A 25,777-nucleotide genomic window follows, 5' to 3' on the forward strand; every position below is an offset into this window, starting at 1 on the left:
CTACTAACGAGAAAGTTGTCTCTGATCAAGAGGACTGAAAATATGGGTACGTATCTGTCACAACAGGAAATACTTCATTTGCAGCTTAGAATTCTGTTGGGCCTTACCCCTTTTGAAAAATCAGCCACATAGAAAACCTGTTGCCACTAATAGTATAATTTGATAACATTGTTACCAATGGTGAATTAATTTTTTTGTGTTTTCATTTTTTACATTGCAGAGCTGAAGTTTGTGAAAACCAATGTCTCAGACAAAGGGCATTACCCAAATGCTCATTGTGTGGACAGTTCTTGAAGGGACACAGTAAGTTTATGGACTGTCCAAGAATCAACAGAAAGAAACGTAGTTTTAATTCTTTTCTATTAAAAAAATGAAGAAGAAAACAAACGTGTACACTGCATTCAATTACTTATTTAATTAATGTATTTATTATTCATTTCATTTGTATACACTGTATACATGTTGTATTGATGTTCACCCTTTTTTAATGTTTACGTGGCATGTGCTTTTTACATTTCTTCCATAAATATATTTTTATAATCATCAACAGTAACTTATGGAAAATTGAATAATTCAAATGAATAGTTTAGAAATAGTTTGCATGACAATCAGCATTTAGCAAAATGTGGATATCACTTGTCAGTTTATCGAGATTTACAGACTTGTTCTTGTGTCAACTAAACAGTCTCAATAAAGTCACAAGTCCTCTTCATCCAAGTCAAATCTGGTAAAATCATTATCCTTGTCACAAGGGAACGCTTCTCTGATGGCAGTCTATACACGTGCCAGCAAAGGAATCCTCTTGTTGCCCAAAACCCATATACCAGCCATGAAAATTCCCGATAGGATATACTCCTTGGGAAGCTGAAAATAACTGTATGACAAATACAGGGTCATTGTTTCATAACTTTTTTTTATCATGAAGTAGTATCCCAGTTTAGGGTGGCAGGGAGAGTGTTTTTATTTTTTTTATTTTTTTAGTTTTCCTTTGATAAGCAAATGGGATGCAGAGATCCGGGGTCAAGTGTTCTCAAAACTGAGGAGAGTCAAAAATCATAGATCTCATAGTGAAGCGAGTAATTCCCTAGACGTAAATTAATGTACATCATGAAATGAAATATTATGTATCTCATAAGCGAAGATTTTTGAAGTTGTCTACAAAAGCCCTTTTAGTAGATACCTCAATTGATGAAAATGGCCAAGAAATCAGTGTCGAGAAAATATTTACTCTAAGTGTGGTTTATTGACAGCTACTTACCTTTCCACTGCTCCTTTTTGGCTGTACCTATTTTTCCTTTTGTTTGATATTTGTCAGCTCCCAAGCTAAGGTTCCATTTCTGCAGGCATACTGGATTGAAACCTGGATGCTGGGTTATGCAGGTTAGTTCCAAGCCTGGTGCAAGATCATTGGTGACTAGTTTGCTCGTCAACGCTTCAACACATCCATCCAACTGTCGGCAGCAATAACACTCACTAATATTTTGTAACCATCCACGATCACTGTTTTTACATTTACACCTAGGAAAAGTCGTGTAGAAACTTACAATTAGCCAGTGATCACAGAAACAAATAATGTGGTTGAAACTCGCATGTTTGTTTATAGCAATGGTGACTAACCATTTGCTGACTTCCTCTGTTCCATTTAATCGATCTAGCAGTTGTTTGTCAAGTTCTTCATCAGTTTTTCTTTCTTCGTATATTGCCGACCAATTGTCATCTGCTTGTGGCTTGTCACTGTATGCCTCAAGTTCTTTGCCCAAATCCTCTCTATCTTGGTCGCTCAAATTTGGCGAGCCTTCCAACTCCAACACGTAATTGGCAATGAAATTGACTTCTGAGTCTTTTGAATTAGAATTGGAGGTAAAATTTACATCTTCGGAGGCCATTTTTCTTGACTATAGCTTTTGATATTAAAAAGGCAAAAGAAACGTTTTTCTTTGCTTTGGAATACTGAATGTTTGCAACCAAAACAAAGAATGACCAAAGGACGCCACAGAGAATCTCCTTGTTTGACATCACTAGTTCCCAGACCCCAAGTACTCAGTTGTGTGGTTGCAAAAGACAAACATTGACGGTCCATAAGAAATTGAGGTTTCAAGCAAACAGAGAAATTCTTGCAGTATTTTACTCAGAAAAATATGGAGATTTAGTTAAACTAATAAAATTTTGGGGGGTTATAGGCATTTTAAGCTAGAGCTCAATGATGTCCAGCTTTTCTAACTTTGGAGATTTTAAGTAATTTGGTTTTACGAGAAATGTTACACCATGGATGAATTCAATGGCAGTCTCTGTCAGTCAGCCAAACAATGGAGATTGCAGGTGAACAATGAGGAACTTCAGTCGAACGAACATGCCATTCAATCCTCAATGTTGCCAGCCTCAAGCAGTTCTATTCAAGCTCCGCTTGCCACTCTCTTTCTGACAGGTGGCTTGATCCAAGCTAGTAGGAAAAGCACTAGTGGAAGACCAGCAAGGTCGAAGCAGACCATTAAGTCGACCAAAGGCTGCCCATCCAAAACACTTTTCTTACAAGGATTTAGTCCTTATTCCCAGTCCCAGGATCAAGAAAGTGCCTACACGTACAACCCGACTTCAGTTAGAAGAGAGAGAACTTGCCTGCCATGAGTTTCCCTTTGACAAGAGCTGGGATGCAAATTCCCTCCAAGCTGCTATATTGAATCGATTTCCAAAGCTTTTGCTATTTGAATATATCAAGGTGGGTAACTTTGCACTTGTATTATAAGCTTAAACATTGTTCTGTTTAATTTGATGCAATAATAGCAATATCATTGCTTATTAGTTTGCATTTGTTGTAGCTGCACTATTTATAATTTCTCATTTATACTATTTTGCCAACAATTTGCCCACAGGAGGATACTTGCAGTGACCCGAATAATGGACTTACAATTTTGGGCAGAAGTTGTTGGGTTATCTAGACTTGCTCTGGTACAGTCCCACTCCCACCCCCTCAATTAATTGTATAATTTCTCCTTGCTTGGGACACGAGCTCAAATTAATTACTCTTTCATTAAATTTACCCTTGAGTTTTGCAAGAAGCCTGCAAGAAATATGTGTTTTTCTTAACCTAGCCATGCTATGGAAAGCTAATAACTCCTAACTTGGCAGATGGCAGAAAGAGTGACCAGGATGGCTGGTCAAAGAGCTGTTTATATTAGATCACTGGTGCCTTTGGAATCTGAAGATGAGGCTGAAACTGAAGAGGAGCAAGAGAATTCAGTATTAGATAGCAGTCCAAGGTGAACTTTTTCTTGTGAAGTTTTGCATTGAACAAGGTTATTTAGAAAAAAACACTTTATTGGTCTACCAAAAGGTAAGGTGCAAATGGAACCTGGAGTTCCATGTGAGGCACCTTCCAACTAAATTAGTAAAACCTTAAGAAATGCATATTAAGCTGTTGATGCCAGTGGTACCCGCAATTACATGCAAGACCCCGTGAGCATGGTTTGTCAGGGTCAAAGACATTTGCTAATTCATCTTTTTACAAGTCTTTATGTTTAGAAAGTCACTGGGCTGAATTAGTTTACATATAAGGTTCCATAATTTAATGCTGTGATTAAAGAAGGAGGACTGATAGGTAGCTGTTTTGTAGATAGGCGTTTCCAAGTAGTTTATATCACTTGATTGAGATCGTCGGGTATGGCCGTGACTAACACTCTTAATAAAACCAATATCAATGTCAATATAGCCATATAAAGCCTTATCAATAAATACTAAAGTAGTATAGGGGGAGTCAAACAAATACCATTTCAGAGGGAGCTTTATTTCACCTTATTGAAGCCCCCACCGTCAAGTCCAGCCCTCACACGTTCGGGCCGGTTGAACCTGGGGCTGCGAAACGGTGAAATTCAGCTCCCTCTTTGAAACAGTATTTGTTTGACTCCCCTATACTACTTACAACAAAGGAGGGCCCCATATTAGAAACAAGCGAGCCCGCTGTTATACTGCCCGAGCCGGGATGTCTCGAGCACCAAACAAGTGCGCGTGGCTGATGCGGGGCCGCAAAGAAAGCTGCGGGAAGTGTTGTTACGGGGTGTATTGCGGGCAGCACAACTACCAGCTGAAGAAAGGATCGAAAATGCCAGAGCCGTGTAGAGGCCGCTGGGTTGGGCTTCTGTGTGATTACCGCCTATGCATCTCATGTGGCAGGGGCGTTCTAAAACAGCAGCTTATCTGCAAGCGCGAAAAAGCAAAGAGAATTTTTGAACGTGTTCTGTTCGAGCTGAAAGAAACAAAACAACAACGATTAGAGAAACGTAACCTTAGGTTATACTGTAAGGAACAATGACTTCCAACAACCGAAGATTGGAAGAACTTGCAAAAATAGATCCCGCTGTATTGCATTATTTCGATCAACTTCTTGCAGAAAACGCACCAGCGGTAAGAAAGGTTGTCCAGAATGTGCTGGAAGAACCAATTTCTCAGGAAACGCAGGCGCATCTGCAAAAGCCGCTACTTCCGAAGCCTTACCAGCAAAGAGCCCCTCCACGCCAAAGAAAGTAAAAAAAACGCAAGAGCTTCTGAGGGAGTACGACCCCTTCCCTGCGCGGAAAACCTGAACAGTGACAGACTACCAGGAGATTCTTGATCTGTTCGATGATGCAGAGAAAGAAGGGGAAGAGAGTACAGGCCGGTGTTTCATTCGATGGCGCTTCATCAAAGGTCTGGGGAGAAACCTAACACCAGACTTTATGTTGAGGCTTCGTGAAAGAGTAAGCACGTCGTTCTATCTGAGGCACGTTTTCGCGTACCAGTTGCACAACATTGAGGATGGAACTGTGATCATGTACTACTCGAACCCCAAGGGCTCACAGTGGTTCAACAAACTGGAAGACACGGGAGAATGGCTTAGCTGCCAGGAAGAACTGCATCTCGACCTTGAAAGAGTTGAAAGGCCCAACATGAAGTGGGTTTTTGAAAACTTTTTCAACGTTGACCTGAAGGTTGTGCTTGACAGGCAGCCCTCAGTGGGAACAGGACCTTTGCCTGACTGGCTGCACAACCTTGCCGATAGCCAGGCGATGGTGGTGTTGGACACATATAACGACAACCTGTGCTTATGGCGGTGCATCGCTCTGCACGGAGGGGTGCGCACAGACCGTTGCACAAAAGAAGCCTGAAGACTGGCCCAGAGTTTCTATAAGCTCGAAACTATTCCACCAAACTTCAGAAAAATGTCTCTAGATGAGTTGGACAAGGTGGAAGCCCATCTGAATGAGGGCTCGCCTGTCTCATCTTGGCTCAGAATACGTGTCTACGAGCCTGAGCGTTTGGTTGACGGTGAAGTGGTATGGCATCTCATAATAAACCCGAACCCCAAAATCAAAAACATTTTGACGATAGGTGTCTATGAAGGCCACGCTTTCTTGATAAAAGACATCGCAAAGCTGGCGAAAACCTATGCATGCACGCATTGCGGGCAGAGATTCACAAAAACCTGTAATCTGCAATGCCACCATCAAACCTGCAGTGCGTGAAAAACGGTAATCTTTTGCCCTGGGACAAAAGTGGAAGCGCCACTGACGGCTTTCGAGAAAGTCATGTACCCGAAGGGCTCCGCATCCATTCAAGCGCTGTTGTGGCTGGAGCGAGAAGCGAAGCGACAGGGGATCCACATACACCACGCAATGTGCAGGCACGGGGGTGAGAGATGGCTTCCACGAGAAGGCGGGAAAATGAAGTCTTCTCCTGTCGACGGGTACAACCACGAAACGAGGACGGTATTCCAATGCCACGGTTGTCACTTCCACGGATGCCCAAAATGTTTTCCTCGCCAACAGGAGGTAATACCAAACGGTAAAACACCCGAACAACTGTACCAAGCCACCATGAACCGTACCGCATTTCTGCGAAAGAGTGGCTACGAACTAATCGAGGCCTGCGCTTGCGAAGTTGGGTTTGTTAAGGGGGAACTCCTGAGGAAGGAAACGAAAACTTACCCACACGCGATCTTGTACGATTTTTGAGGCGTATGGCGACAAAAATTATCGGAAAGAGCTGACAGGAGCGTTAACGATAGAAAATGTGCACATGCCCATCTCCATGAGCGTCGGGGACACTCTTGAAAGAGAGCCCACCCACATCTGCAAAAGAAATCCCACGGAGCTGGTCCTCAAGTTCCTGAAAGAGCTGGAGAGATGGGAGAAAAACATCCAGGACAAGGTGTGAACGGAGTTTGTGCCAGAAGACATGCACCTGGTGACAAAAGATCACCAGAAAAAAATCAATCAATGGTGCAACCAGGTCCCTGTTGTGGGCTTCAACTCAGGCTCGTACGACCTGAATCTGATCAAAAACCACTTTGCCAGCACTCCCGCCGAAGTATCAAAAAAGTCAAAGTGGCCAAGAAGGGGAACAAAACCATGTTCCTGCTCACCTGGGGGGCCTGTTTCCTCCATATCATCAACTATCTGGGCCCGAGCACGAGCTACGTGAAATGGGTGAAAGCCTACGGAAGTGAGTCTGAGAAATCCTGGTTCCCTTACGAATGGTTTGACGTGCCCGAAAAGCTCGATTTCCCTGGGCTCCCAGAATACGAGGCCTGGTATTCGAAGCTGAAGGGCGGCTACGTTCTCACTCAGAAGGAGTGGGAGGGGTGCCAGCTGCTGTTCAAAGAAAAGGGGATGCGGATCTTCGCAGACTGGCTGCGCTATTACAACAACCTTGATGTCGCTCCTGGCCTCAAGGCGCTGAAAAAGATGAAAAGCTTCTACACCGAGAGAGGAATCGACATTCTGAAAGATGCGGTGAGTCTGCCAGGGGTGAGTTTGCATTATTTACTCCGAGGGGCAATCGAGCGCGGCGCAGACCTTTACAGCCCAAGCAAAGAGGCTTACGAAATGCTGAAAGGGCCAGTTGTTGGTGGACTGAGCCTGGTTTTCACAAGACGGCACAAAGCTGGTGTAACAAGGATAAGGTCTCATCAGTTTGAAGAACCGCGTCTTTGCAAAAAGATTCTCGGTTTCGATGCCAGCACTCTCTATCTCTCGACCATGCTCAGAAAATGCCTTGCGGGAAGGAGAAGGTCATGCAGTACGACAATGACCGCCAAGCGGAAGCGGCCGAAGTTCTGATTTGCCGGTTGAAAGCGGGGAGTTGGTCTGGCTTCGCCAAAGTCGACATTGAGATCCCAGAGCTCTTGCGGCCAATGTTCGAGATGTGCCCTTTCTTTTACAACAAACGGGTTCCTGCCAAAGCTCTGCCGAAACATATGGAAGAGTACTTGGCAAGAACGGGCAGACAGCGCGGAGACAGGAGAAAGCTTGTGGGGGCTCTGTCGGCACAAAGGATCCTGCTTTACGCACCTTTGTTGCTGTGGTACGTGAACTATGGAGTGGTTGTCACAAGGGTTTCCAGAACAATTGACTAAGAACCGGGTAAGATCTTTACCTGGTTCGTGCATTAGGTGACGGAGGCACACCGGACAGGAGACGTAGACAGCAGCAAGGCACTGCTAGCTGAAGTGTTCAAACTTCTCGGAAACAGTGCCTACGGGAAAACGGTTGAAGTGCTGGAGCGGCAAACGAACGTGATATACACGAAAGATGAGAAGGTTGTCGACAGAGTGCTGTGGAGCGCGTATTTCGAAGACCTTGACGAGATCGGGCAGGCCTACGAGCTGGAAAGCCGTAAGCCCCGGATTACGATCAGACGGCCGTTCCAGATCGGAATCGCTGTCTATCAGCTGGCAAAGCTGCGGATGCTGGAATTCTACTACGACTTTCTTGACAAGTCCATTGACAGAAGAGACTTCAAGCTCATCCAGATGGACACGGACAGCAACTACATGGCAATATCGGGCGAGCAGCTTGAAGACATTGTCCAGCCAGAGTTGAAAGCGGAATTCAAGGCGGAAAAAAATCAGTGGCTGGCTTGGGACAAGTGGAGTGGCCGGACCCCAGGCCTCTTCAAACTTGAGTTCGAGGGCAGCCGGATGATCGCGCTCAGCATGAAGTGCTATTTCACCGATGCTGGAGAGGGGCGAAAAAAAGAAGTTTAGCACGAAGGGGATGTCAAAAAGTCAGAACGAGCTGACATGGCAGCGGTTCGAGGAAGCGCTGGAAGGCAGCAAAGATATGGCAACCAACAGAGGTTTCAGGATGCGGAACAGGTGCATGGTCACTTACGAGCAGCAGAAGCTGGGGCTGAGCGCATATTATGACAAGCGGTGGGTGCTGCCCGACGGGATTCACACCGAATCAATCGAATTTCACATTTAGTTCGCTTCAGCCGAAGGCATGTTTGGAGAGGAGGGGGACGTTCTTGTACTGTTCGCGAGAATGGCTGCCTCACAAACCGATAAAAGTTCTTTTCCGTGGTTGAGAACAAATTCTTGGAAATGATCTGCTAAATACTTGAAATCTTCGAGGATGCTCCCTTTTTCTTTCGCGGGTGTTAGCCAGTTCATAAACTTTACGAGAGAGGTCTTGTCATCTTGTGAGCTGTCCACAATCCAGTCGATAAGTTTTATGGGCACATTCTTGTGTTCTGGAGCGTTTTCATACTCCGGGGCCGCCTCGCCAACCAAGAAAAGTTCTTTTCCGTGGCCAAGAACAAATTCATTGAAATGCTCTGCAAAATACTTGCTTTCTTTGTGGACACTCTTCCCTTTTTCTTTCACAGAAAACTCAATGGCCCAGTAAAGAAAATCCTTGATGTACACAACCAATGACATGGCGAGATATAATAGATTTCTTTTTCTTCAATATAAAAATCCTGTGCGCATTCACGGAAAAGTTGGGGGGTAACTGTGTTTGGAGGGACAACCAGCAGCTTTTCACACACAAGGCCGCGTTTGGGCCCGTTGCGCAGATAGTAGAGAACGGGTTGATCCGGTTTGGTGAAAGACCTTTCAATGCCGAAAACTTTGAAAGACCAGATTGGGTCTGTAGCTCTTTTCACGCCCCCTTCAAGCTCGCCGGGCTGGTAGAGATAAGAAACTTGGACAAGAGGGGGGAGTATTTTTTCGCGTTTTCCGACAGGCCTTGAATAAGGTGTCGATGGCCTTGCATAAACAGATTTTTCTTTGATGGCAACGGCGGGTTTCTTGCCGATAAGGCTTGTGACCTTGTTGTTCAAAGCCGAAACAACTTCTGGCAGTCTTTTCACCCAGGCAGTGGACCGCTTGCCCTCAGGGAGTCGCATTTCCATCGCGTACTGGTGGTCGAACAAACGCTCAGCCAGAGTGCGGTTGAAACGTTCAACAATGGCCTGGTCGTGGTGAAATTCTCTTTCACAACCTTTTTTGCGGCCCAGCCGATGCCTGCGGCTAATAACGTAAGAGTTGCGGCGTCAATGACGGTCTTGACAAGCTTGTTGTTGGACATGGCGCGTTTGATATAAGTAAAGAACGAAAGTTTAAAACAAAATTAATCTGTCCATTCTTCTTCTATCCTTTTCTTCTCTTCTAGTCTTTTCATCTCTTCTTGTATTCTTCTTTTTCTATTTCTCTTCTTCTTTCTTTCTCTCTTTCTTTCATTCTTCTTGCCTCTGCTTCTTCAGCCGTTTCACAGCACATTATGTCAAAAAGATGGGAGACTCTTTCATAAACCTCTTTGTTCAAGTCGTACCATACAACCCCTATACCAAAAATTGTGATTGAACTGAAGAGAAAATGTGCAATGTGAAGTTTTGGCATCGTGATATACATTACACGCAAAAGTTTAAATCATTTGTTTTAATCCTTTTCGCTATGTCACACAAGCAGGTTCTGGCTCAACATCTGCAGGCTCAGGCACGGGCTCCGGTGTTTTAATTTTGTTGAACACGGGCTTGGCCATTGCCTTGAGCTCTTCCCGTTTGTAATAAATCCCGAGCAGTGAAACGCCTATGCCGCCAATAGCAATCCATCGGTTGGCGCTGAGGCTGCCGCTCTTTGGGCTTTCACCTTCTGTAGTCAGGGCTGGCTCAGGGGGCTCTGTGGCGGCATTCGCCTTATTTTCCCTGAGAGCCCTATAAGCCTCGGCATCTTTCTTCTGTTGCTCCTGTGCCTGCTGCGTTCTTTCAGATGTCGCTTTGCCAGCAGCCACACCCTTTGGATTTTTCACATGCTGCGTGGTTGGATTTGTGGTTGTCGCTTGCTGTGTGATATCGCCGGCATGAAAAAAGTTTAATTGTTGACAATTTGTCAGCACTCCCTCAGCAGTTGTTAATGAATGGTGACCGGTTATTCTGAAGTTGCTGAGCCGGGTACTTCATCAACACCCTCAAGTGGATAGCCGTGTTCATCATGAGAAGGATGGCTCTACTCCGGCAACTGTGGACTGAAATCAAAATGTTTTGTGGTGATGAACACCGCGTTGGCCGCAGCAAGAAACCGGCCGCACTTCAAAGCAAGGTTGCCGGCCAGATTGGAGAGCTCTTTGTTCAAGATGTAGTCGTTTCTGAGCTCTTTCTGATAAGCGTTGATGTCTTTGATTTTGACAGTCATTCCGACCATTTTGGTTGCAAGAAAAATAAAGCTGTCGATCAGGCTTTCCGTTGTCTTTGAGCCCATGTACGTCTCGTAGCGTTTGGTGAATTTCTCAACCTCTTTGTCGCTCAGGGACTTCACCTGCTCGTGGGGAAGCTGCACTCCGATAGCCTCTTTGGCTTTGCCTGTGGACACCAGCACAGCCAGCTGCTCGCGAAGAGCGGGAATATCAGGTCCAGGGGCGGTTGGAACGACGCCACCTGCTGGACCCGGCTCGGGCTCAGTTTGAAGAAGGTTCATAACTTCTGATGATGGGGCCTCTTCTCCAGCCATTGCTATATACAACTTAATTTTTTTTATTCAAATAGCTTAACCCCGTAGGGGTGGCGAAGTGAGAAAACGAGATAAGAGAACTTTCGCTTTTTCAGCTTTGAAACCAGACCTTTGTACTCATCCTGGGAGAGTTCGCTGGCATAATCATCGAAGATGGCTTTCGTTGTCCTGGCCGAGGGGGTGTAAAAGAGGACGATCGCCGCAACATTCTCCCGGAAGGAAGATGTTATGCCGGTTAACGTCTGGGTCAGCACCCAAATGCTGATGCCCATATGTTAGGCAGAAAAGGTGAGATTCACCAGCTTGCCTGTACGCCCTTTCACATCTTTGGAGGCCGCGCAGTCGTCGAGGATTATGAGCGTGTTGGTGCCCTCGGAAAGCCATCTCACGAGCTTCAACCACTTTTCCACGTCGTGCTGCTCGCAGACTATCACATCTATTCTTGGATCATTTTTGCCAAGCCAGTGGTAGGTCTTGTTGTGCGTGAACGTCGGGCAGATGAGCACGATGTAGTCGAACTTGAAACAGAAAGGGCCGTAGAGCTGGTCCACCATGAACCTCAATTTGCCCGAATTAGTCAGCCCCACGATGAGAGCGTTGAAGGGTATCTTGCTCGGGTCCATGTTCATATTCAATCCTGTACAGATTCCATCTGTCTGTCCACAAGGTTGAACTGGTAGTCGGAGATGACGAACACATGGCGTTTCACGTCACCTGAGCCTTCGGTTTTCCACTCAATTTCCAGCTGGACCCCGTCCGTACTGTTCACAATCTGCGTGCCGCTGCTGTGCATTTCTTGGTTAACCATGGAGCGCATATCAATCACGAGCCCGAACTTATCACCGGTGTAAAACTTTGTCGTATTCATGTGCTCCGTTTTATTTTTTTCTTTCACAAACAAGTTGCGGGCCTCTTCCCACATGTCCTTGCCTTCGATGCCGTTGTTGTAAAACATGTTGGGCGAGCTGTTGACCGTGACGCTGACTTTCGTCAGATTGGGGAAGATGAATTTTTCTGAATCTGTTGCCAGCAGTATACGGCTCTACAAACAGGAGAAGGAGGGCTTTCAGTGACCTTCTTTAGGCGTTGACTTTGATGGTGAGCCTCGGGTCACTGTCTTTTTTGAAGGCCACCTCTTTATCATGCAACACGTGGTCGTAAAGGAACTCTGCCGTTGGAGTAAATGTTCCGCACCTCTTCTGCGAGAGTCTTGCCACGGATCATTTTGTACTCGAGCTGGATGTTGGTCAGCTTGTATTTCAGCTGGGTTGTATCAGTGTCAATGACCACTTGTTTTGCTTCGGCAAGTTTTACTTCAAACATGAGGTCATTGTAAAGGGCCTGGGGGTAGAAAACACCGTGGTCAGTTAAGATCTGATGCTCCAGCCTGATCCGGTACTTTTTTCCCTAAACCTCATTCAGCTTGTTTTCAGCGTCGACGCCCGAGGTTTTCTTGTCTCCCATGCCTGAGCGGATCTTGCATAGATCCTCGCTTTGAATCCGTTCGAGAATCCTGTTGTCTCGCTCTTCCTTCAAAAGAAAAAGGTCTTTGAAAGTTTTGTAGATGTCGTACCCAACCGTGTCTTGCAGGGTTGTTTCCGCAAACTTCAGAACCAGCCTGTCAACGAGCGCCTGCATGACGTTCTGGACGAGGAAGTTGTTGGCGTGCCCTCCAGAAAGGTCGATGTCAAAGACAAGCGCTAGCGAGCCTGGCACCAGAACCTCGTTCTCGTTCAGCTTGGGTACGTAAATGTACAGTGTATTGCCGGGGTTGGCTTCAAGGGGGTAAAGGTGATTCGCTTGACCGCACACTCGCCCTTCATGGCGTGTATGGTCTTTTCGCTGTACGTTGGGCGAAGGTTCCCTGGAACAACTGACATTGTGTATAAGACACCGGCAATTATTTGTAATTTGAAAAATAATGGGCTTGAAATATATTCCTATGGTGGCGGAAGGCAGTGGCAAATTTGGTTACAAAGACCTGGAACTCGACAATCGGCTTGACCACAACTCTGATGATGGCGAACAAGAGGTTGACACAACCCATCCTTTTCAGCCAGGTGCAGCGTCCACTCCCTACCAACCTGGTGACCCCTACCACGGAGGCAAACAAATGGAAATGCGTACAATGCAGCACAAGAAGTCCAGCCTGCCTGACACTTCTTATACCGAGACACCATTTCGGGGAGAAGATAGCCCTTTGCTTGGACCAGATTCAATTGGTGATCTTCAAAAAGAAAGTTATTTGCGGCAAAAACTCAAGAAAGCTGTAGATACGATAAAAGGCAATTTCCCAAAAGCAAAATTTGAAAAAATTCCAATTAGAAGAGGCAAAAAAAAGAGAAAATGTGGGGAAAATTGTTGCTGTTGGGCCGTCAGGAAAGAGTGAGTACAAGATTCTAAAAGATGATGAGTCAGGCTTAATGAAAAGTTTTATAAAAGCGTTCAAAGACAAACTTGGGCCTGGAGCTGAAGTCACCATTGCAGAAGACCGGGATACTATCAGAGAAATGAAACAAAGACTGACAGAAGCTGAAAACCAACTACAACAGGCAGAACACTCTCCTCGCAAAGAGAAGAAAAGAGAGAAGTGGAAGTTCTGAGACGTAAAATCACGCAAACTGATGCTGATATTGAGGTCATTCACGAAAATCAAGGTTCAAATATTGAAAGTGAAGCAGAGCTTCGCAGGCTGAAACAACTGAAAAAGAACTATCAAACGATCTTGAAAACAAGAAAAAAGAATTGGATTCGCTTACAAAACAAGCAAAAAACAGAGAAAAGGAAAAAGCCGAGGTTGACAGACTCAGGGCCAGCCTCGCAGCAAAAGAAAGCAAAACAAACGCGACAGAAGAAAGGCTCAACCAAACAAAACCGTTGGAGGACCTGAAAGAGCAGGAAAGCGAGCTGCAGCGCCAAAACGAGGAAGACCAGGTAATCATCCAAGATGAGAATGCCTCGCCCTCCGACAAAGAAGCCGCAGAAGGCAGAGTGGCAGAAAGAAACGAGGAACTCGCAGATTTGCAAACTCAGATCGCGGAAAGGGAAAGGGGGCGGCCTCTCTTGGAAAGGGTCAAAGAGATCTTCAAAAAATATGGCATGACGTTGACCGCTATTCTTATCGCCACTGGGACCACAATTTAAGCTGTCATCGGGACCCTCACCAGAGGTTTGAAAGCCACTGGCAAAGCTTTGGGAAATGGCCTCAAAGATATTGCCGCGAAACTTGGTTCTCTGCTGCCCGGGTTGATTGGCTCGATTGTGAGCTTTCTTTTCAAAGCTGTGGGCCAAGTCGTCGGGTTTCTGGCCAAGCACACCTGGCTGCTCATTCTTGCCGCGGTGGCCTTTTTGTTCGAAAAATATTTTAAGAAGCAGTGTTAACTTACCGCCAAGCCATGAACAGCAAAGCTGATAATCCAACTACACCGACAATAACAGCCGTTTTGTTAATTTCGTGTTGCGGTGTTTTATCTGGAGCCGTGGGCTCTATTTTTTGCACCGTTGGCTGTGCTTGTTCAGTTTCGGTTGAAGCTGGTTTCCTTGATTCAGCTGTTGCGGCTTTGTCTATCGAGTTGGATGGATGGCTGTTGGGTGAGTTGATTTTTGACGGGCCGCCTGCCATGAGTTTGAGCCCAGCTTTTTTTGTCTCCGGGTTTACCTCGTTGTTGACCCCCAGTTTCATCCCAGAGACTGCCTGTTTCAGCTTGTTGTTGTAACCAACCGTGCTTGCAGTGTTGATTATCATTTGCGCGGGCATAAGCCAGGCCATGGGGGCTACAGCAAGATTGAGCCTGACCTTCGCTTGATCCACCACGACCTGGTACCTTTGCACGCTCGTGGCCAGGTCAGGCTGTCTGATCGCGTCTTCCATCAGCACCAGGAACTTGCTTTGGGCTTCTCTCGCCCGGCCGCCAGAACCGAGAATACTGCTGCGGATGTTGACTTGTGCGCCCAGGATGCAGTAAATGAAAGCCTCGATTGACTGATCTATTCACACCAAGCCCGCCTGCAGCAAACCGGATGCGGTGTTTGGCGCGAACCAGTCCGATTGGGTATCAGAAGTAGCCCCCGGCTCGATGTAATAGATCAGGTTTCCTTGAATAGCTTTGCCGCCTTCATCACTGAATTTGTTCCATCCCGGGTATAGGTAGTCAGTTTTTGTTGCGCCTGACGCATACACGTAAATGCTTCCCAGACCGTGGTTTTCCCCGTGCGTGAAGCGAAAATCACTCGACGGATCTATACCAAACTCATTGCATAACCTTTTGTACAAAGCGACGTTGTAATGATTATTGTATTGGTTGAAAGGCGGGTCTCTGAGCAAAGCGCTCATGCTCTGAATTCCTCCTAGCTGGAACAAAATGCGCCTGACTGTGAAATACACGTGGAATTTGTAGAAAGCTCTTATCTGTGGTGGGAGATTCATCCCGCTGTCAAAGATTTTGCGAGAAACTCCACAACCTTGTGTCGCCCAGAAAACCGCGAAGTTTAGCTGCTGCGGCCAATATTTCATGTCAGGCCCTCCTAACCAGTGTTTTGATTTGGATGCAGAAGTGTGCACGAGTTTGGTTTCTTGAAATATTTCTTGGAATTTTGTCGTGAAATATTGGTCAGGCGTGACGTAGATTTGGATTTCATTGTTGAATATTTTCTTCAAGCTTGGCACTTTGCTGTCGAAAGGTACTGCAGGGACGGGCAAAGAAACTTTTGAGCCAGGTGGCGACAATTGGTAAGGAAAACCCCTGCTGTCTCCCAAACCGAACACTTGTTTCATTTCCTCGCTCCAATACCGCCTGTCTGAGCCAAAGACGTTTTGAAATGAGTCTTCGCTTTCTTTGAAAAACACCTCCGCAGTCAAGTTATTTTTCTTGTCAATGCTTCCTTGCAAAACAAACCGGCTTTTGTCCACTTTGGGGAAGTGGTTTAAAAAGTTTGTCCACGCCTTTTTCTTCGCCGCCTCTGCTTTTTTTAACGCAGGACCATTCCACAAATTAGCCATCTTATTTGAGGACAATTTTATTTGTTGAATAAAAATGGTTGTTCTCACTATTGTCATGCAAGGGAACAGAGAGACTATCCATTTTGAAAAACCGCTACCAAGAGTCGATTTTATGAAACTCATTTCTTGCAGTTTGTACAACAGCTGGTACAACTTGACAAGAGAAGGTTCGGCCACCTTGGGGCATAAAGGCAAATCAGAAGGAAAAATAAAGGCAGGGCATTATAGTTTAGAAAGATTGGCAAAAGAACTAGACGGTCTGTTCGAAAAATATCAATATAAAGAGCTGAAAACAACAATAAACCAACCTCTTGGCCAACTTGTAATCAGAAATTATGGGTCTGGGGCGAAACCCATTGAATTTGATTGCGATTTGGCAAATACACTTGATATTGGGCGAGAGTTTCCGGCTAATAGCTTTGCTTTCGTAAAAAAGATTGGCTCTCCTGCAACATATTTCATTCATTGCGACTTGATCGACAAGCAAAAGAATCTGTTCAATGGCAAAAGGTCAGATGTCTTGGCCTCGTTTGATGTGAAAGGGAACCCTTTTGAAAAGGTAAGCTACCAGGGTTCTCTGCAACAGGTTTTGCGAGACTGCTCTACAGGCCAGTTCATAAATAGCATCACCATTAGCGTCAAAGATGAAAATGGTGAGCTCTTTGATTTCAAGGGTTACCTCTTCTTTTTGAATTAGAGTTAAATTAAATTTCTATATATACGCAATGTCTTCGGCGAATCTGTTGCCACCAAACGCGCTGCCTGCCGACCCTCTCTATCCAGTGGTGGCGGAGCCTTCTCAAAATTTCTGCCTGCAGAAGGTCAACGAGATTTCCAACACTTTGGCCGGTGAGGTTCACCACTATCGCCTCGTTGTAAAAAAATACAAACGCGTGAGAAAGTTTGTCAATTGGGGTGCTGCCAGCTCTAGTGTTCTCTCGGCAGCGTTTTCCAGCGCAAGTTTTGGCTCCGCTCTGTCTGTGGTTGGCCTGCCGGCAACAGTTCCGCTTGGCGGCACTGGTGGGTGCTTCACTCTCGTTTCGTCGGGGCTGATAATCGCCAGCAAAAAACTCGATTTGAAAATAAAGAAGCATCAAGAGATTACCACATTCGCCGTTGCCAAGCGGGATACCGTCAACAGACTGCTCTCCAACGCTTTGAACAACAAAGTGTCTTCTCATGAGTTTGACGCTATCCTTTCTGAGTTTCAACAGTATAACTTTCTGAAAGATCAGGTCCGAGCAAGGATGCTTCGCCAACCATCAAAGAGAGCGCTTACTGATACCGATGTCAAGAAATTGGAGAAAGACATCCGTGGCAGAGTTGAAGCCGATATGATAAAAAGAATCACGAACCCTCCCTCTTCGAACTAAGTTTTAGAAACAGACAGTTTTATTTCCATGTTATAAGAACATGATTGCCTGCTTCCACTTGGTTGCATTTCTTGTGAATGAATATTTCACACCTGAGTGGCAAAAAGAGGCTCGTGATATAACGCGCGAGGTCGTTGCTGCTATGCTTGAGGCGGATGCTGAAGTTTTTTGCTTAAGCCCTACATTGTTGGAAAGGAACAACTCGTGATAATCATAACCATACCTGGAACATGGTTTCAAAAAACCGTTGTACTCAGGGGTGGCTTCAATTGGAGGTATTACCTCCGTCTCGCGGCTCAGCGACATTTCATGAACAGATCCCTCATCTAAACAGTTGTAACATTTCCCCTCGAAAGGGCAGTCGGGATATTCGAACCATATTATCATTGGGCAATCTGCTGCTTGAGTTTGCAGAATGGCAGTTTTAAAATGTTATCGTGTACCTTGCCCCACCCCATTTCCTTTTTTTCCTTGATTTTTATCGCGTTGAACTCCTTGAGAACAATCTCACGAAGCTCTGGAGGGAGGCTTTGAATGACCACGGAAAGCCCGCAGCTTTCTTCGTACCTTCGGTTGTTGGAAGGCATTGTTCCTTACAGTATAACCTAAGGTTATGTTTCTCTAATCGTTGTTGTTTTGTTTCTTTCAGCTCGAACGGAACACGTTCAAAAATTCTCTTTGCTTTTTCGCGCTTGCGGATAAGCCGCTGTTTTAGCGCGCCCCCGCTGCATGAGATGCATAGGGGTAATCACACAGAAGCCCGACCCCGTAGCCTCTACACGGCTCTGGCATTTTCGATCCTTTCTTCAGCTGGTAGTTGTGCTGCCCACAATACACCCCGTAACAACACTTGAAGCAGCTTTTTTTCTGGCCCTGCATCAGCCACGTGCACTTGTTTGGCGCTCGAGACACCTCGGCTCGGGCGGTATAACAGCGGGCTCGCTTGTTTCTTATATGGGGGCCCTCCTTTGTTGTAAGTAGTATAGGGGGAGTCAAACAAATACTGTTTCAAAGAGGGAGCTGAATTTCACCGTTTCGCAGCCCCCAGGTTCAACCGGCCTGAGCTTGAGGGCCGGACTTGACGGTGGGGGCTTCGATAAGGTGAAATAAAGCTCCCTCTGCGAAACGGTATTTGTTTGACTCCCCCTATACTACTACTAAGTCCTTGACCTCGTGGTCATAGGTAAGAGGTAGCAGATCCAGATGAATCAGTCTCTCTTTGTAGGATAGTTCACCTTGCTTGATTTGTAGAATCCTGCATTTAGCTCTTCTCTGAACCCTTTCAGCTTTCTGCTCTAAGGTTGAGTAGCTGGGAGACCACACCTCAGTTGCATAGCTCATTTGGGACTTCAGTAGTGCCAGGTACAAGGATCTTCTAACCTTGACATCGATAAGCATGGGCCAGGTGTGACGAGGAAGAGTGAGTAGCTTATTCGCTTTACCAGTAACCACGAGAACTAGAGTTTCCCACGCTTATTTGCTTGTTATCATGACACCGAGATCTTTCTCCTCATTCACGCAGTTGTAGGTCAATGTGGCGAAGGTGGTAATCATAGCGCACTGGATTTTTCTCCCGCGTCACTGTTAAGGCCTTGCACTTTGATGCATTGAAATTAATATTATTGTGAAGACTCCGGGAATCTACATTTGTTAGCGCTTGCTGCAAAATATCTGCATCTAGATATGATAAGATACCTCCAGCACAACCTTATTGTGTACCATTTCCAACTGGAGCAAAAACATTGCATCAAAATACAGAGTTAAATGATGTACAGACAGGCAGTAACTCTGATATTGTTTTGGCATCATCTGAGCTACCTGTACCAATAACTGCACCTGTTTTAGGCAGTAACTCTGATATTGTTCACACATCATCTGAGCATGTACCTGTATCAGTACCTGTACCTCAACTGCTACCAAAACGTATCATCAAAGTGCACAGGTTAAATATTAAGAAGGATTTGATTGACTTATCCCGAGACCCATTAATTATGAGTCAAGACATAGAGATTATTGTTATTGATGCTAGGTGGGTTGAAGAAATGGGCAGAAGTGTTGGGTTGCTTAGAGATGTTTTCTCTCTTTAGGAAAGAAACATATGATTCCCTTTTTGTCGGAGAAAATGAGCGTGTACCATTTGTAAGACATGACTATCAAAGGGATTAATGAGTTGCTGTTGGCAGAGTTTTGATGAAAGGATATTTAACCTGTCAATTCCCACCAGTCCTCTTGTCTCAGATGTTCCTTGCCTGTCTTTTTTGGGGGGAATCTGCTGTAACTAGCGCTATGTTGACTCAATCCTTTAGAAATAACATTTCAGAAGATGAAAAATGTTTGATTGACAAGTGCCTTGCGGGTGATATGAAGTGAGATGATGAAGATGAAATGTCTCAGCTTTTAAAAGCACGTAAATATGACTTGCCAAATTATGGTAAATTCTGAGAATGTCGTCCAATTTATTGAAGAAATAGCCCATAAGGAGCTGCTGCAGAAGCCACAGTATATTGCAGACTGCTGGAAGGGTATAGTTTTCACACTCCTTCCTAGTTTTCCTGATTTTGCAGCACTTTCCAAAAGATATGACTTGCTAATACCATCCATGAGCAAAATACTTAGTTGCCTTGAGGCAAACCCTGAGAGTGATTGGGAAAGGGATAGCCTTAAGTTTCTCAAACAGTATATTATGGGCCTTGACACACCTTGGAAATTATCAAAGTTTGTAAGGTTTGTCAGTGGGTCTGAGTTAATGCTTTTTGATGTAACCCAAGTAAATTTCAAAAATGTACTTCGTTTAACGGGTCAAGAAGACCCATGTCTTCCATTCCACTAAAGCACTAAAGATATTGGCAAAGTGACAAAGGACACCAGCGTAAACATCTATGAGCACACTCAACACAGCAGTTGTGGACAGAGCATCCTGTTATGATACTTCCTCAGTCCAGTCCTCTATTTTCCAGCATGTACTGTGCCACTCCAATATTTTCCAGTCCATGATCACTTCTTTTTTACCATTACATACAATACTAACATTACTTACACTACTAAGACTTCTTACAATACTAACATTACCTACAATACTTACATTGCTTACAATACTAATATGACTTATGCCAGTACTGACCTTACTTACAATACGACCGTTACTTACAGTACGATTACACATAACAACTACTACAGATGCTCTGCCTACACAACTGATAATACACTTCTTACTCTTGAGGGTAAGCCAAACTCTTGTACTTCCTTGATGAAGAGCTCCAACACTATCTGACTGTTTGTTCAAGGTTGGCCTAAGCTCCTTTATAAAGAGCATTTCGTAGATCAGGCAGTCGAATTCACTTTGGCACTTTCTCAAGATCTTAAAATCACGATATATGTCACTTGGGACTGTTCCATGCTGCTCTTTGATGTGATTCCCGATTGAAGACGATCCTTTGTGTTCCTCGACGCATTGATAGAGGTGTCGGCATGTGTACCCGACGTAGTTTGCATCACACAAACCACACTTGTAGTAGTAAACAATGCGTTGCTGGTTAATGATAGACGGCCTCTTTTCTTTTGGTTTGACCTCATGTCCAATCTTGCGGCTTGTGTATACGGGAAGAATATCTATTCCAATTTTTCGGCCTAGTTCCCCAAGCTACCTTCGTGTGGAATTAGCCGATCTCTGATCCTTGAAAGGTAACACTATTCTGACAGGGGCTTCATTCACGTTACATGCTCGAGTAGAAATTGGATCGCCAGAAACTTTCTTGGTGACAAAATTACTGATGGTCGATTGTATCAATTGCGCTGGGTACTGAAGTCAGGAGAACGTCTGTGAGATGATCACATTCCAGGTGGAACAGTTGCCAGGTAGATGATAGTTTAAAGGCACGATCCAGCATTGTTTTTAGCAAGAATCCTTGTATCTAACATCGATGTGTCTCTTGTAATGTAGTAATAATCCGGTGTCAGTTGGTTTTCTGTACACCCTTGTCTCCAGGCGACCATTGCATTTCCTGATGTCCGTTCCCAGGAAAGGAAGTTTACCGTGTTTGCCAAGTTCCATGGTGAAGCAGACAGATGGATGACTCTCATTTAGAGAGGAAAGGAATGCTTCAGCTGTTTCGGTGTCAGGCATTATGCTCAATGTGTCATCCACATAGCGTTTGTAGAACTCGGGTAACTTGCCTGAGTCCTGAAGTCGATCTTCGATACTGCACATAAATACATTGGCCATTAGGGGTCCAAGTGACGAACCCATGGCAACACCATCGGTTTGTTCATCAAACTCCCCTCAAACTGAAAAAGCTGGTTCTTGTGTGGCAATATTTAGCAACTCTACCAAGTCTGATTTTGTAATGTTGATATTATGCTGTTTATTGAACCAGTCGTCCTTAAATGCCTTTTCAGCTAGAATTTGTATCGTCTCATCAACAGGGACATTGGTAAAGAGCGAAGTTACGTCACATGAAACAAGGACACTGTGATCGTCAACTTCCATGTCATGGAGAGAATCCACGAAATTAAAAACATCACTGATGGTGTGGTCATTGACTGATAAAGGTTTGAGCTTTTCGTCAAGCCATTTTGCCAACTTGTAATTATATGTCCTGGTTGCCAAGAGTATTGGCCGCATTGCTAGTTGTCACTTGTGGGTTTTTGGCAAGCCATAAAGATGGGCTAGTCTCGGGCCATTCTGGACAACTGTGCCAGCAACTGCCTTGGGCAATATTCTTTCTATAGTGGCAGTTAACTCCTTTTCCTTCTGCAATAGCTGGTGGAAATGCTTGGGAAGTCTTCCTCTCATTTTGGGTCTTTCAGCACACACTGGTATAAACTTGGTTTCTTTGTTTATTGATGACTCTTTCAGTTGGCGCACATAATCTGACTTGTCCATCACAAGCACACCTGATTCCTTATCTGGCTTCGTAATAATAATGTCATTCTTCTTTTTCAATTGGCCGATTGCTCTTAGCATTGCTCTTGGTGGTGCAAGGGTCTTTCGTTCAATGTAATTCAAAGCAATTGCACGTAATGATGCAGCCGCCAATTCTTTGTTTTCTTTGCTCAACCCCAGTTCTAATTTCCAGAAAGCCTTTTCAAAAGTAGCTTCAATTTCCTTGGATGACACTCACTGTGGAAGAGCAAAGTCAAGACCGCGACTTAGTGCCAGTTTTTGGAAGAAGGAAAGCTTGTAGGATGAAATGTTCTTGATATGTTCATCGATATCAGTATCATGTTTGTTCAGGAGCCTCAAAATCTTCTTGGGTGGCCATTCATCGATTGTCGGTACTGTTCATTGCGTAGAGTGACGATCGTTTCTAGGATGCAAAGGAAATGAAGTGATGGACAGTTCACTCTGATCTTGTTGTAAACGTCTTGAGTTTCAAGCCTAAGCTCTGCTAATTGCTTCCTCTTCAGGCATAGCTCTTCAATAACGATGCTTCCTTCAAAGGAGTTAGCAGATCGCCTCCATTTGTTCGCTTTAGTCTGATCAACCCTAGCAAAGGTTGGTGTCAAATTAAAATTCTGACAGAGTTTAAGAAATTGAATGGCAGTCTCACAGTTAACTTGTTTCTCTCTACACTGCTCAAGCCTTCTGAACAGGTGAAGCTGGTTGTCACGCTTTAAAATTCTTATCAGTAGTTTTTTTGCAAAACATTTCAGAATAAAAACTAGTGGTAAAAAACGACATTTCGATCTCTCTGAGATCATTTTCAAGTTGAGAAGAAAACGAATGAAATATACATATATAAGTAAAAATTAGGGCATGAGAATGTCAAACGATAAAATATGTAAATACAAGCGCTAAAATATAAGTGTTATAATAAAATACTATAAAAAAACCCATATAAATAACTTTGCACAGATTGAATCTGACTGTTTGTTCAAGGTTGGTTTAAGCTCCTTTATAAAGAGGAACTAGGCCAAAAAATTGGAATTGATATTCGTCCCGTGTATACAAGCCGCAAGGTCGGACACAAGGTCAAATCAAAAGAAAAGAAGCCACCAATCATTAACCAGCAACGCGTTGTTCACTACTACAAGTGTGGTTTGTATGATGCAAACTATGTCAGGTACATGTGCCAACACCTCTATCAACGCGTTCAGGAACACAAAGGATCGTCTTCAATCGGGAATCACATCAAAGAGCAGCATGGAACAGTCCCAAGTGACATATATCGTGATTTTAAGATCTCAAGAAAGTGCCAAAGTAAATTTGACTGCCTGATCTACGAAATGCTCTTTATAAAGGAGCTTAGGCCAACCTTGAACAAACAGTCAGATTCAATCCGTGCAAAGTTATTTATATAGGTTTTTTTATAGTATTTTATTATTTTAACAATCACATTTTAGCGCTTGTATTTAGATATTTTATTGTTTGACATTCTCACACCCTAATTTGTACTTATATGTATATTTCATTCGTTTTTTCTCTTCAACTTGAAAATGATCTCAGAGAGATCGAAATGTCGTTTTTTGCTGCTAGTTTTTATTCTGAAAAGTATCGTTATTGTTACAATATTATTATAATTATTGTTAGAGCGGTTTTCAATCGAGTGTCGAAAGTAATTACATTAGTACTTTGGTCTTGGTTTTGCTTTTGCTTTTGCTTTACGTTCCTATTGGCTGTGCAAAAATTTGCCACCAATCACTGATGAGGTTTGAGTTGTCAGCCAATCAAATTGGCAAGAAAAACCAATTGATGGATTTGTTCAGCATCACGCAGTAGAATCTAGACAATTTCATCGCCATGTAGAAAGTGGGATGAAAATTGACTATCTGTTGCCTTTTCGTTTTCTTTCTGTTTGTTTTTTTCGTTCACCCTTTACATAGTTTGTTTGACAAATGATCTGTTGAAACGTTCAACATTTGATGTTTTGAAGTGCCTTTCAAAAATTTATTTTTGTTTGGTTTTATGACACGGTCGCTGGGAATGCTGTGTTGCTGGACATGGTGTGGAGAATTAACAACCATGGTGGAGTTTACAAGAAAGGAGCAGTTTTTCCCCTGCAGAAGGGATACCAAATTGCCTCCTTTTACCTTCAGACTGGTAGTTGTGGTGCTGCTGCAGCGTAAAACATGTGTACTTACGACACTGCGTGGAACATTGTTGACAAGTTTATGACGACTGGCCTTTTTGACCAAGGGGGAGGTTCACCTCAGACGAAAAAAGGTGATCAAGGCTTTAGCTAATAAAATGCTTTTTCTTTAGGGTTAAGAGGTGAGACTTTGTACAATTGTAACCTAATACCTAACCTAATAGTGTAGAAAGTTTCATTAAGATTGGTTAGAATTTAATTGTTTTATGATTGTTTTATTCGTAGAAATTATTTCTTGGAACAGGGGGGCAAATCCCGCTTCCCTAATTTCAACTAATACTCAGCGTGGTTTTAATATTTTTACGTGGTTTTTACACCAATGGAAAGGTCTCAATTAAGGTTATAAAATGGTATAATTACTTTTTACTAACCCTCAAAATCCGATTCAAAATAAGGAAAAGTTCTAAACTGGAAGGGGGGCCAGGAGACCGCAATTACCTTGCAAAATTGTTACCGCACAAAATGCTTCATTCTCAGGGTTTAGACTTGAAACTTATCACAATTGTAACCTCATTATGTGGCTTAACGCTCAGCAAGTTTCATGGTGATTGGTTCAAATGTAATCTTTTCATGCCTTTCATTCCTCCAGCAATGTTTGTTTTTTTTAGGGGGCGAATCCCGTTTTTCTAGTTGTAACTTTTAAACCTTGTGGTTTTAATCTTTTCGAAAGATTTTTACACCAATAGAAAGGTCTTGTTGCGGGTTATACCATGATGTCATTAGTTTTGACTAACCCTCAAAAACCCATTGACAATTGAGCAAAAGATCAAAACCGGAAGGGGGGCCAGGAGACCAACTAACGCACAAGTACGCCTTGTAGACCTACAAAACCCTCCTTACAGACAACCCTTGGATGGTGATTACACGCTTTTTGAGCTCCGTTATTTTTGCTGTTTGGCACCCTTAGAACACTGGGCAGAGGAAATCCAACTATCAGAAGAGGTGTCTAAGGTGCTCAGGCACCTTTCTTGAACATTTTCTTCCCATAAAAAACGGTTGCCTCTGCGCAGGCTTTGGTCAAAGTTTAAGGGTGCTATCTTGACCAATATGTTGTTGAAGGACCTCGTTATTAGAACTAGAGGAGCTTTTATTGATGTTTTGATGTTATATCATGCTTGTTCATGGTGTAAGGAACCGTTTGGTGTTGATTTTGTGGAAATCGGTTCCTTTGTTGATTAGTTATGACGTCATTTGTGTCGAAACTTTACACCTTAATAACTTTACGAGGTTTTAACTATTTGGCCAGCAAACTGTAGCGTCCGATAGGCCTTGACATAGGCTACGTGCATGCCAAATTTGGTAGCAAATGATAAAATCCTCACAAAGTTATTAGCGGTTAAAGTTTTATACAAAATGGCGGACACAAGTTTGTTGGTACCATGCCCTCAGCGGTTTTTGAACGCAAAAACGAGGATAACTTTAATTGCTTATAACTTTTAGAGGATATTGTGCCAGTGTTTCAAATTCACAGGGTTTGTAGAATAGGCTAAGGGCTCTTCGTCTAGGTTGTTGGTTTCACTCTGCACTAGAATATATGTAAGTGCCAGACGACCAG

General features: G+C 44.0%; 3 pseudogenes; 2 read left to right on the forward strand and 1 right to left on the reverse strand.

Moving 5' to 3' along the window:
- The first annotated feature begins 2,265 nt into the window (after positions 1 to 2,265).
- Positions 2,266 to 3,288, forward strand: LOC145501182 (uncharacterized; annotated as a pseudogene).
- A 15,837-nt stretch (positions 3,289 to 19,125) lies between these two features.
- Positions 19,126 to 19,964, forward strand: LOC145501082 (uncharacterized; annotated as a pseudogene).
- A 90-nt stretch (positions 19,965 to 20,054) lies between these two features.
- Positions 20,055 to 22,097, reverse strand: LOC145500979 (uncharacterized; annotated as a pseudogene).
- Between the last annotated feature and the right edge of the window lie 3,680 nt (positions 22,098 to 25,777).

The sequence above is a fragment of the Orbicella franksi genome, chromosome 10, assembly GCF_964199315.1.
Source record: "Orbicella franksi chromosome 10, jaOrbFran1.1, whole genome shotgun sequence".
Classification (NCBI taxonomy): Eukaryota; Metazoa; Cnidaria; class Anthozoa; order Scleractinia; family Merulinidae; genus Orbicella; species Orbicella franksi.